This window comes from Uranotaenia lowii, chromosome 2, assembly GCF_029784155.1.
Source record: "Uranotaenia lowii strain MFRU-FL chromosome 2, ASM2978415v1, whole genome shotgun sequence".
Classification (NCBI taxonomy): domain Eukaryota; kingdom Metazoa; phylum Arthropoda; class Insecta; order Diptera; family Culicidae; genus Uranotaenia; species Uranotaenia lowii.
In genome coordinates, this window is record NC_073692.1 from 93,329,811 (window position 1) to 93,343,728 (window position 13,918).

General features: G+C 31.9%; 1 protein-coding gene across 1 annotated transcript in view; it reads left to right on the forward strand.

Annotated features, from left to right (window-relative positions):
- Positions 1–2,525: 2,525 nt before the first annotated feature.
- LOC129750036 (roundabout homolog 1-like) overlaps positions 2,526–13,918 on the forward strand; it is a 359,217-nt gene continuing 347,824 nt past the window's right edge. Inside the window, exon 1 of the mRNA XM_055745222.1 lies at positions 2,526–3,755. The gene's annotated coding sequence lies outside the window, so the exon portion shown is untranslated. The remainder of the gene's footprint in view (positions 3,756–13,918) is intronic.

A 13,918-nucleotide genomic window follows, 5' to 3' on the forward strand; every position in this document is an offset into this window, starting at 1 on the left:
GGTACTTGATAAATATTCAAAAATTATTTTGACTTCATATTCTACATTTAAAAATTTAAAAATTGAAAGATAATTTCCAGATGATAGGTCATATTCGCAAACTATTCATTAAAAAATTATGGCAGTTCCGGAAATTTCATAAAAATGAATTATTCATTCGAAATGCGAAATGTAACCACGAGCCTCAAAATCAGTTCTAGGAGTTTCAGTAGGAAACTTTAGGAGCATAGGAGGTGTAGGACAAATTCAGAACCCGCAATGCTGGCCTAGCATCTCCCAGGGTTAACCCTTCCCAAAATAACCAACAATGCTCCAAAACCTCCTCACGTTTATGGGTGGGTCGTAGAGATCTCTGCATCTACCTGTAAGTAAACGTTGGCTAACATACCTTCCCATCCCACTTCCCCACACAGTCCGCAGGGTTCGGCCAGGGCACCCTTAACATTCTGTGGGGGCTGGTTTTCCATTTTAAAAATTTTATAATCTAAGGCAACGAAATGGGAGACTTAGCTTCTATTGAAATAATAAGTCAGGAAGTGTACCACAATCTCGAAAGAGAAGATGTGGCAAACAAGATAGCATTGTGTGGCAAAACAAGATAGCATTGTGGTTTTAATGCAACCTACACTTGGCACCATACTTAACGTTCTATCATAGCATAAAAAGGTATTATTGGGCATTAAAAGTCTGCTCGGAATGTTTCATTTCGAAAAAAAATTCTTTCTGTTTTCAAGGTAGGTAGTTTTATTTTTTATTTTTCAAAAATTCATGGAAAGTCCCCTCTTAATAATTTGTATTATCCTTAAGATAATTGGTACTTAAATGTGAAAAAATCTTGTAGATCAAACCCAACGAAAATGATATCTGAAATTGGAAAAATCTTCCTCAAATTGAGTAAAGCTTACGATTATAATTTTCCCTCACTTTTTTTTTAAATTCAATTAATCCTTTGATACTGCTTAAGTAAAGATCAGTGTAGCGTTTTTCATGCGTAATTTTGCACATTTTGAGAGACTTATGTTTCAAAAGTTCCAAAACCCGAGATAAATGTACCGGTTTGTTTTTGACATCATTCAATTTTGCAACATTTTACTTTGGCAACATCCGATTTTGGCACATGTGCCAAGATCGAACGGCTTTTTGTAGCGACAAGACCTTATATTATTCGCTGTAACGGGATCAATATAATTTGGACAAACACCATAGTTACGTTTTAACGTTCTCAACAGTTGATAGAATACAACGACAAAAACAAAAATATTGAAATAAAAATTATGAGGTATTTAAAAATGACAAAATTACTGAAAGTTTCATAAAATTAAAATATCAAACACAAACAAAAAACTGAAAATGACAAAAAATGAATAAAAAAAGATGAAGTTTGACAAATACAGAAAATATGACAAAAACCATTTTAAACAAAACAAGAGAAGTGCTAAATGCATCAAAACCATGATAAGAAAATTTGAAAAACCACTAAAAATGATCAAAAATTAACTAAAAATTATGTAAATGATAATAATAACAGATTTTTTTTTTCGTAAAAATATGTGCAAAAAACGTTGAAAAAACCCTGTTCAATTTTGTCAACACAAAGTGTTTGGGCGTGTTGTTAAAATCGAACGGGGTTTTTATATTATTTACCTTCTACTGTCGGTTATTAGATTTTTTTTTGTAACTCTTTGCCAAAGTTTTGAACATGTAGAGTACGTGGATCGTATCGGTAATTTTTATGATAAATTATCAGTGTGACAGATAAATTTGATAGAAAAATCTGAAAAGAGTACTGGGTTCTCGGTAGTCATAAACAAATTGACTAAACGAATAACTTTCAGTTATTCGAAGCAAGTTCTGAAAGTTCGGTAAAGCAAATTTACCGAAACAAGTTCGGTAAAGCAAATAGGTACTTAGTTGCTAAAAAATCCACCCAACTCGTTTATTCCCTGTTTCTGTGAAGCTTTAAAAGAGGTTTATAACGAAAAATGTTTTAGTCTATTCTTTAGTCGTAATTTCTCCTCACTCTCTTTGCCGATTACAAGATAAAAGTCCATTCATACCATCAACCCTCATATCGGGAAACTTTCCTTAGTTTATCGCAAACTTTTGTTTTTCCAATGATTTTCCATTTCCCTTTTGAACGATTCCGCCTCCCAGTCGTGTGCCGCTTATTTAGAATCGTCGAAACAGCTGATCGACCCGAACGCAACCCACGTTCGGCAAGAAACCGAAAATTCTGCTTCCTATTGAAAAAAAAGCGTATAAAGCAAAAAGGGCTAACAGCACTCAACTCAAGGCCGAACGCTGTGTATCCATACACGGAGCCGATCGTGCTTTGTACCAATACCGAAACAATCGGAACGAATTCAACTGGATTCGTTCATCGGCACCGAACACGATTCGGCTTCAAAACAACAAACGGCTCACATCTCTTCTGCCGGGGATGAGATTTGATTCGGTGAAGTTGCATACAATCTGCGGAAGGAAAAATCAGAATCAACCAGACCAGTGCTTGTTTGGCATGTGCGTGTGGCAGACCGGTTTCGATTTATGCTGCTGCCTGCGACATTTCGCGGTTTCCTGTCGCGTTTTGGCGTATGTTTTCCTTGCTCTCGTAGGTTGACGAAAGCATTGTAGTCGTCGTCGTCGATTTCGGGTTCTGTTGACTTTTGTTTGATGTTCGGTTTTTGATAAGACCGAGTGCATCGATGAGTTGTCGTTTTGGGTTGAAAGGGTTATCATTGCATTTCGCTGGAAGCTTAGAGAAGTTTTGGGAGTGATGAATTGAAACCGGTGTGGATGTGCATCTCGGCGCATTTTGATGATGCCGTTGAAGGAAACCTTTAAAATCGGAACACCCAATAATGAATGGAAACCTTTCAGTGGCAGTGCTCAGCTGAAGAGTTTAAATGCATAGTTAATGAGCGGAAAAATCGGCTGCTCCAAAACGGAGGAAAAAATCAACGCGTGGTGGAAGTGAACCGGAAAATGTTCGAATCTGGGGGTACACACAGTTGGTTTAAATCAATTTCATTGTGATTTACGCGGTTCAGAATGGTTCATTGTGGCAACTTCTGATTCTCGATCGGTAAATAAATGGTGGATAATATCGTTACGTGTTGAATGTGGCCATTGTGTTTAATCTGGAACGGCCGGTGATTTTTGTGGAATAACATAATGCTGAAGTTCGGCAAAAACGATAACCGTAGTACGAATTCCCGCACCAGGATGCTTCTGTTGATGATGATGAATTCGTAACGAGCTTCCTGTTTTTCAGTTCTCGAAACGCGAGCACATCCGTGCTTCCGGAAGCAATCTCGATCTCGAGAGAGTATCCACACGGAAAAAAATAGTTGAAAAATATGTGATAGAGCGCTGCTTGACGTGATTGCAATCAACATGCGATAATCATCCCCCCTAGGCAAATTTGATGGGGTTGTCGGGGAGGCAAAACTTGTAAAAAAATAATTTGCGAAAAAACCTTCGCCAGTAATTTGATTGGCAAGCATCCTCCAATGAGACGGGGATTATCCGTTATTTGCTACAGTGAGTGATCCCTTGCCCGAATTTCTTCTACATTCTGATCCACACTAGACCGGAACCGAATCGAAACTGAGAATATCGCAAAGTGTTATAGCCATCCAAGGATTAAACCGAAGAAGACGTAGCAGTTTTTTCTAGATCGTTTACCAAAAAGAAAGAGAAGAAGCAACAACGAAGGCATCTGCAGCAACAACCACAACAAAAAATATTATAAGGTGATTATGCTCCGTTTTCTGCTATGGGTAGGATTAATGTTTTCATGCTACCGGTCGGTGTTTCGTTCTGTTATGTTCTGATGCCGGAGGTGTGCAATCAATGTTGTGGATCTATGCTTCCTGTCTTTGCGCTAATGTGCCGGCTCGTGCCAAGTGGTTGGTTTTGAGGCAATTTGTTTTTTTTTGTTCATATCCGGTGGATTGGTTTCATAGAATAAACACTTGGAGATAACAAATTTTTATTTTTCAATGATGATTAATTAGATCTTCCTTATATTTTTTTCTGAAAAAAAGTTTTTTTTTTATTCTCAAATTTTGAATTTTTATTGCTGATTTCAGTTTTTTGGTTCTTGACTTCTTTTTTTCGATTGAATATGACACTCAAGTTGTTTTGAAAGTCTTTTGAGATTTCCTTATTGTTATCTTTTTTCTTCATCAAGGAAAATTCAATGTTTTGGTCATTTTAAGTAAATTGATTTATAATGTAAAATTTGCAAAAAAAGTTTTCAGTTGTTTCAAAACACTTTATAAAAAAACATAAATTTCAATTTTTTTTATTTATACTGTATTATTCTATCCGCGGCAGAGGAGCCAAATATGAAGTTTTGTGAAATTTTCCAAGATTTTAGTTCTCACATTAACTAAGAAAAAATTTGCTTTAAATTCCACGGAACATTACTTGTTGAATAATAATTCACAATCATTCAAGTTGATATTTTTAAATTAAAATTCATTACATCTTCAACATCATCTTAATTGAAGTTTGAATTTAATTTTCAATTTATCTTGAGCTTCTTGAGTATTTCGATCATGAAATGCGGTAGTGAATTGAGAATCTGAGTTTCAAAATTCACAGATTGTCATATAAACATAAATCTTCTCTATTATTTTGTTCATGGATTTAGGTAAACGATTTCATTTTCATTGAATGCCCAACAAAGTAAATAAAAATTTTGTTCTTCCCATACATCCAACATAATATTATTTTGAACAGATGGAAAACATCAGAAAAAACATCATAGATTTTTTGTAGATATACAAAAAAAAATCTGGTTAAGTTATTTTTAATTAAGTCTATTTTAAGATTTCACTGATATTAAGTGAAACAATCATGAAAAAAAAAAACAGTTTTACTCAATATCACTGAAACCTTAAAATGGACTTAAATTAAAAATGAACCTAATCTTATCGAGGTGAAATTATTGAAAAGGTTATGCTTTGAAAGGTTTGCTGAAGGCATAAAGAAACTTATGGCTTATACCTACCAAAAACATTTTATTATGATTTCGAAATATCACAATTCACATTGAATAGTGAAATTCCGAAATCAAAAACAATTATTTTTTTGTAGATATGTATAATGCTTAATACATTGTTTTATGATTCAAGATTATTTGAATGAATCTTTAACATAACTTTTCAAATTATTGAGTCAAGGTTTATGCAAACTTTTGAGAGGATTCTTGACATTTATTCAATTCAATAACTTTCAAATTTTCCTTTATTTGTTTTAAGCAGGATTTTTTTTCTTTGAGCCTGATTTTTGCTTTTGAAATTTGCTTTTCATACCAAATTTCAATTTTAATTTAAAACATTAAATATAGTTCAAACGATTCCTGGTTTATAATATTATGGAGCAAAGATTAGTTAAGATCTTATTTAATACTACTTTTAGATTTAAAAAAAGTCCTTATAATTAGTTCCCATGTTTTAAATTTTCTCAAAAATTTGCTACATATTTTAATAATTTTAACAAATTCAATTCATAGTTAACTTTATTTGAAAACTTCAGACTCAAATTGCTTCGCAATCATTTTTTCAATATAAATTTTCTTCGTATGTGATATGAAAAAAATTATAAAGATTTTGAATATTTTGAATAATTTTTTCAATGAGTGTTAAATTAATAACCGAATACTTGTGATCGCCAAAACAAATACAATATTGTGTTCTTAAAGTTTAAAAATTAAAATGACCAATTCCTGAACAAGCATCAAATCACCGTTTTGTTTAGTAAATTGTCAAACACATTTTATTTTTCAAATAAAATTTTTATACTTGTATTCAAAGGGATATGTTTAATAATTCTTTACAAATATAGTTTCTACTTCCTACCTCTATTTTGTATATTGACTTTCATTCACAATAAAATTATTGAAACAATTTGTTTTCTCGATTTCAAGAGTTTAATTTGTTTTCGCAATTTAAAATTATTAAATGTTTAACATAACTTTTCTTAAACTTTCCTAAAAAGAGAGAGTATTTTTGTTTGATTTGCGTTTATAAAAATTAATTGTATAAGTATTTATGTTTAAAAGCAATTAAATATCCTTTAAAGAAACACAGATACATAATCGTAGCCGCAGGAACTATTTTTTCAAGGGAGTTTAACTGCCAGGGTCATTCTTCCATTAAGGCCGCACGAACGAAAGAGAGGAGGAATTTTTATGGTTGACCACCCCCTCCCCCCAAAGAATTCAAATTTTTAAAGTTCTTATCAAATTTTGATGATTGCGTCACATAAGATTAACAATTTTTACTCATAACTCACGCCAAATCCTCGAAAACTTATCCCAGGTTCCGAATACTGTTACAGATTCCTGAAATTTTCTCACTTTATAATAGACATTTATTTTTGAATACTTTATTTTGGTAGATTAAAGTCGCCTTTATTCAAAAATTTGATCCCTTTTTTGAAACTCATATGCATAGAAATAATTATTTTCTGATTTTTTTAAAACACACAATATTAAGGCTATGATAATTTAAAATCCGGGAAGTTACAATTGCGTGAATTTTAAGAATATTTGTTCGATTGAATACCGTGAGCTTTCTACAAAGTCTCCTCATACATCTTATCGATTTGGGCCAAACAACAGCTTTCAAGTCGACAATGCAATATTTCCGAGGAGATTGTGCAAACATATTTCTGCCATGTCGTTTTCATTGTCAATTTTTCAAAAACACTTAAATATCGTTATCTGCAAAAATGTGTTGTATGTGAATTATGAACCTGTATGAGTTTTCCGGTTCTGAATTCATTTACAGTAATAAAATCCAAAATACAGATTACAAATTGCAAAAAATCGCAGGTTTATAATTTTGTTTGTAATTTCAATTTCAAAATTTAAAATTTGTAACCAATTTCAGTCAGTTTTTTTAACACTTTTCAAGAAATGTGATATTAAAATATTGCTTAAAAATAATTAAAAGTGTTATTATTGCAGTTTTATCAAAAGTCAAATTTCAATCTTAAATTTAATATTGGATGTGGATCATAGTTGCAAGTATCAGGTATGAACCGAAAAATTTCAATAATTTTTTTTTCTTTGCTTATGCTTATGCTTATGATACATACACAGCCAGAACTTGTCTGCATCCCGGTGAGCCGTAAAAGTACATTTACGACTCATCTTTACAAGGCCGGGCCCACTGTGCTGTATTGGACGCAGAGACAACTGGAACACAGGGAGGAAGAAACGTGGACAACAGTACCATACGTTTCCATGGTTATAAAAATACAATTTCGTTAACGTTGGGAGCACATAGCTAAAATTTAATGTGCTCCTTGGTGTTGGTTACTGGAGTTACCGTCTTCAGTGGCTGGAAATGAGGTTTTTGTGCACAGAAAATCAAAACTATGTAAAATAAATCTTTTTTTTTCGGTAATTTTAAAGATTCTAAAATTTACATTCAGTTAAATAGGTTTTCAAATAATAATCAATGCCATTAAGAGTTTAGATTTTCGTGCCCCATCATCTCTGATCTTTGATCTTGGTTATAGCGCCTTTTCTCGCTCTTGAAACGAAATTTGAAAGAATAGGGAATAATGATTAGTGCTATCACTAAACTTTTCAAAATGAACGGTTTCGAAAAGTTTAGTGGTGAAAAGAAGAAGTTTTTCATCAATTTATTTTACCTTTCAATAGTCTGCAAGGATCAACATTTCTTTTTTTACATAACATTATTCGTATGCGTATGCTATTCAACCTTGTTTAAAACTGATGACTGGAAAAGAGTTTCATAAAATCAGCAATTATTGGGTTTACCAATCAAAAATCACAACTTCAAATTCTTAGAATATTATTGAGGTAAAAAAAGAAAAATAGAACATTATATTCTCATCTATATGATATCTTCGTCGTATGTGTACTTTCTTTTATTAAGTAAGATATTCATTTAAATAGCATTTTAACTCTGAATTTTGAAAACCTAAACAAATGCTTACCAAGATAATCTTCCTGGGATTTTTCGAATGTGGAAAAAATCATTTAAACAAAATACTTAGCTTTGGATGCGCAAAGGCAACCGAACAGCAAACTGCATCCCATCAAGGCAAGCCGGTTAGCAAGCATGACAAAACAGGCACCACAAAACCAAGACGACGACAGCACAACATGATTTTGAATTAACGATCCGATACAATTTTTTTCCGGATTTGCAAAAACTGATTCAAATGCTCCTTGACTTAAATTTTATAACTAACGGAATAATAAGACTTCCCTGAACACTTCGCGGATAGTCATTAACAATTTCCAATCATTACAAAAGTTCAGAAAAACAAACAAACCGCTTCTATTGGCCTCGCAAGCCCTCAATCGCTTTCATTTTTTTCATTTTGGGGAAAATCACTTCGAACTATTCTTCAATACTGCCGCCTCAGTAAACTTTTTAAATTCTTCTTTATTTCGGAACACTATTTCGCCGATTACAAAATAGAGGGATAAAAACCGAACAACAGCGGAAAACACGAAGAACACGAAACCCACATTTCTATAAACCCAGCACGAGCCCATAATCATAGCATTTCCAGTGAATTTGAAATAAAACATATATCCTGCTAGGTAGTATTTCCTCGCTAACACGAAAAACTTTCTGAATTTATCGAATCTCACTCCTACAATAAACAAAATTTGAAAATTTTCATTTTCCTCGGACACTCAAACGCTAAAATTAGCACAGGCGAAAAAAAAACACGACCGCACTCGACCAAGGCTTGCTTAGCTCCAAATTTCAATAATTTTTTTTTCTTTTGAAAATAAATTTATTCCGCTGTTGGTTTAAATCTCCGAATTACCTTGGGAGTTTGGTAGATTAAACATTTTATTTTTTTTCGAGAACAGAACAAGTTTTTTTTAACAAATCGAAGGCTTTCTTATAAAAACTTATTTTTTTGTTCAGATCAAATAAGCTCAATTGCCCGGTTCAAGGCAAATTCAAAGATGAATATAAGTTCTCTTATTTGATACTTAAGGATTTCTAAAGCAAATCTAGTTTTATTTTCTATGTAATACATAAAACGATTCATGTAAATGATCTAAAATTGGTAAGTCTAAAAGTATTAACAAATATATCTTTGATTTTTTTATTCGTTCATTGTTTTGTCACTGTCGTCACCAAAAGAAAAAATCGGTCATCTAGAAGGAAGAACCGCCTCATGAGGGGGATTTTGGTGACCAATTTTAATCTTTAAAATTTTTGCTTAAAAACGCATGAGTTAAAAAATTTCAAAAAATGATTGTTTTTGCAATTTGAATATTAATTTATAAAATCTTTGACATAATGGTATTTTTTTCAATTCACAGCTTTTCAAAATACTTCCCAAAATTTTTAAAATGGTAATCAAAATTATATAATGAAACCTTAAAACAAAAATAGGGAAATTACTTTTTTCGATGGTTAAAATCTTTAAATATGCTCTACACAGCAAAAATTATTTCCAGTAAAATTACGCAAATGTCCTGTAACAAAAAGGAGCAGGACCTTTACCGTAATTTTACAGGTCGAAAAACAAATTACGTAACATTTAATTTTAAGTGTAAAACTTTTTTACAGGACATTTGCTGTAATAATAAATGATTTTCGTTAACTTTCAAGGAAAACAATTGAAATTACAGGTTTTGTTAATTACAGGTTGATTTATTTTAAAGGTTGTAGTTTTCAGTGGCACGTAATAGTCAAATTTTTTTCTGTGTATAGTCAGGTAGATTTAAAAGAAAGGAAGTTAAAAATGGGAGTTTTAAGAGAGCTTTTCTTTATGCTAAGGAATACACTGAGAACATAATTAATTTGATACAGATTTGTTTACGTTAATGTTTTTTATAACCAAATTTTGTTTTTAATCAAAATCAGTTCTATAAACATAAACCTATAAATTGAAAAAAAAATGATTTAATTTAAAAAAGCAAGATTACTTTAGACTTCTTTAGATCTGTGACTTTTTGCTGAGTTGTGTATGGAATCTGACTCGGACTTAAAATACTTTGAAATTTTTAAATTCAATTAAGAAGCCAAATTATTAGTATACGATCTTATGTGATCGCAATGAAATTATCAACTTGATATGTTGTTATTCTTTTGTTAAACTCAATACCAAAAATATCTATTTCGAACTTAAATTCCTAAATTTAACTTTGAATCTGTTTCCGGATTGGAAACAAAAAACAAAAAAAAATTAAAATACGATATCTGAATCCAAATTTTACATCATAATCTTAAATATGAGCTAAAAAGTAAAATTTGGTTCAGAGTTTTAGAGAGTCTTAATCATGAATCTGTTACTCAAATGTTGATGTTTTGGGTTCAATTTGAATTCATTATATCAAATGTTTTCTTTTTTATTCAGACTAAAATTTGATTCGCAAGAGTAAAAAAAAGAGTTTTAAATTCTTAATCGCTATTTTGAAGCTTTGTTATATTTGAATTCTGTTTATTCTTGTTCGGTTTAAGAACTTAGAATTTGAATTTGAAACAAATATTCAGGATGGATTCTTATTTGTTTTTCATATTCAACAAGAATAAAATCTAAATGATGAAAACGCATGTGAGTTTCGAGAATCGTGATTCAAATTAAATGAATTGAAAAAAGCCTTTTTTAAACTTCTAATAACGATTCGAATTTGAAAACAAGAATCCTGAACTGGAAACAGAATCCGAAATATGAAAGCAGAAATATAATTTTGATTAAAAACAATATGGAACCAAAACCTCCCAAATTAGTTGAATGTAATCAAAAATTGAATTTAAGATCTGAATTTCTCTCAACAAGTGAGAAAATTAAAAAAAACTTTTGCAAAATTCTTTTAGCATTCGTTCAAAGTCAAGTTTGTGTTTCTCAAATAGCCTTATTCATCATATTGATAATTTAAAATGTTCTTGAGAATTTTAAATTTTGATTATGTAGAAAGAACCAAGCTTACCTTTCCTGGACCCTCATCAGGGAGAGGGGTTAATTAAGTAACTCCTTCAACTAAACACAAATATTGAATTACCTTTTTGTTATCCAAATATGCTAGAAAAGCGAAATTTATGTAGGTCATCTTTAACCTTCCAAAGATGTTCGCAAAATATCCGTTTCGAGGAAATTTGACTTTGAGTTTGTTGCTATTCCCATGGCCGCAAATTTTGACCGATTTTAACGATATTAAATTCATTGTGTAGAAAATTCGGCCTTGATAACGTGAATATGATTTACCAAATTGTCTGTAGATGGTTAAGAATGAGAAAAATCAAAAAAAAATTTTTTTTTTCGTTTGTTTATAGTTTCTGAAATCTTTGCAGTATTCGAGCGTTCCTTTGATTTCATAAATTGTCCAGAATAAAACTATTCAGCGATGTACAAATAGGTGGGGTCCGATGAACATGATGGTTTTTTTTCCGGATTTTCTTGTAAACAAATTTTACTTTAAACAGTTTTACTTAAAACATTCAATGTTGTCTTTGCTTCGCTGCGTCTCATTTCTCAATGAACCGATTTTCAAAACTCAAATTTTATTTTTTTTCTCATTAATTTTTTTGTCATTTTTAAAGAACATACCTGGTCTCGAAAACAGTTCAGTTCTTCAGTAAGTTGGAACGATAATTAAGATCGTTTGATCTGCGCTTCGGATCATATTGACTCGAACAGCTTTGGAATGTAAATTCATTATATCATTTTGAAATAAGTAATTCTTATGTAAAACTGTTCTTTTCTTTGGGTTTTATTCAGAAAGGATTTAACCAACTTGTTCATTCGTGTTCTTATGTTATTAAAAACAAGCAAATAATTATTTTTTACCAATTTTCTGAATTGTTCTCGGAAAAAGCTCTAAACACGACAACGACATGTCAAGACAATAAAAGTCTTCGTCGTTAAAAGAAAAACTCGTGCTGTACACTGACCGCAGGTCTTTTTCATCATCATCCAATGATTCTTTTCATTCAGGTGAAGTTGTTGAAGGATTCGCTAATGGGCTTCTACCGTTGTCAAATTTTCGCGGTTACGGAAAGTTCCATCCTCCCACTCCCTAGACTAGACACAATTTGAGAGGTACGATGACATGGAAGATGGCTTCAACAAACTCCACGAGCCGCCCGTCAAATGTTTTCCTCGAAAAAAGTGACTCAACGCAAGTCTACGGGATGATGGTCACGAATTTCATCTCAACTTAACAGAACTCAACTCAAACTTGAGAAAAGTGTGTACCTCGTGATGATGCTTTCGAGTAGTGGGTGGATGGATGTTTGGAAGAATGAATCGCGAGCCGGGGAGGTTCTGCTTTTCAAATCATAATGAATTTCGGATGTAATGGGCAAATTGTGCCGGATTTGTTAGCTCGCGCTAGGCCACGCCACGCGCGCTCTTTTTCGGGGCCTGTCGAAAAGAATGAGAAACAGAAATTAATATATGCCCAATAATTCCATTAAAAAGACGACGGGAGGCGCGGCGAAACCAAGAAAGGCAGCTCTTTTTCTGGAAGTTCGGAACAGAAGAATTTGCCTTCTGGAGGAAGTTTTCTTGGAGAGTTCACTGAGAAGCTGTACGACACGGCGGGAATCGCACGATCCGACTGGAGGGGATTCTCTGTCCACAATTTAAAGTGAGGAGCTCAATTGAGTATTGGAGCGTTGCCGTTTTGCGGTTAATTACTTCCCATTAATTACGGCAATCTATTGACAGAGTACTGTCAATTTATTACAGTAATTGGAATAAAAATTACGAAATGTTGGTTTCGTCTCAGTTGAAGAAACTGTTGAAGTGGAAACAGAGATATCATTTTCTATATTTGGAAAACTTTGATAATTATATAGAAGAAAGCACTTTCATTTGTGCTCCAGTAAGTTCCGAAAACTTCAATATTATTTCTCTAGAAATATAAAATTTAATGATTCGAAGAAATTGGAGTATAAACAAATTTTTCTTGTTACAAATTGAAGAAAAGTAAACAAATTTCATGTGGTTTTAAAGATCTTGTTTTTAATTTTCTTGATTCCGATTAAGATGAAAGAAATTCCTAGCTTATTCTAGTATCCTCAAATGAAAAAAAAAGAAGATTATTTAACATCTTCGATTTATACCGTTTTATTTTAATGTCTCGATACAATTGTTGGAATTAAATAAAACCAAACGAAACAATTTATTTAGATCTGTTTTCCGGCTTGAATAGGATGTTTGATTAATTTTGGTGAAAGTTGAATTAGTTAGCCACATTTTGTTTTCTTAAATTTATGTATTTTTTCAAGTTTTGATTTTTTTTTCGTAAAATCGGATTTCGTAAATAAATTAAAACTATGATGTGAGGTTTTGGCTGAAACCATCTGTAAATTCGACAACGAATTTCAATTTAACTATTAAATTGAAAAATTTTAAACCGCTTTTACGCGTCAAAGTCCATGCAAAATCTTTGACTAACTTTTTTTTGAGCTGATATTTTAAATCGTATTTTTTAACAGAAAATTTATTGTTTTATGTTGTTCAGATTTCGACTGGTTTTTGTTGATATGGTATTGATTTTCTTTTCTGAAATCGGCACTGCAGTCTATTTTCGAAAAGATGATTATTTTATTTCATCCAACGTTTCGAGACTGAGTTGGTCTCATCCTCAGGGAAAACTACAAGATTGTACATATTTGTTGAGTTAATGGATTCGAGCATAATCTGTTTTGTCTTACTTACAATATAGTCATCTTTATGTGGCTTTTGTGAAGACTAATGTCTGGCACAGTAGTAGGTTTTCCTGTTCGAACCATTTGATTTCGTTAATTGATATTTTTTTAATGTTATTTCTAAACTTATCTTACCAATATTTGAAAATAATGCTAAATTTAAATCGTTCTTACAGAACTTTTCAACGGTGATTTTGAAAGACTGAACAAACGGCTTTTTAAAAATAAAGCGTGGCTTG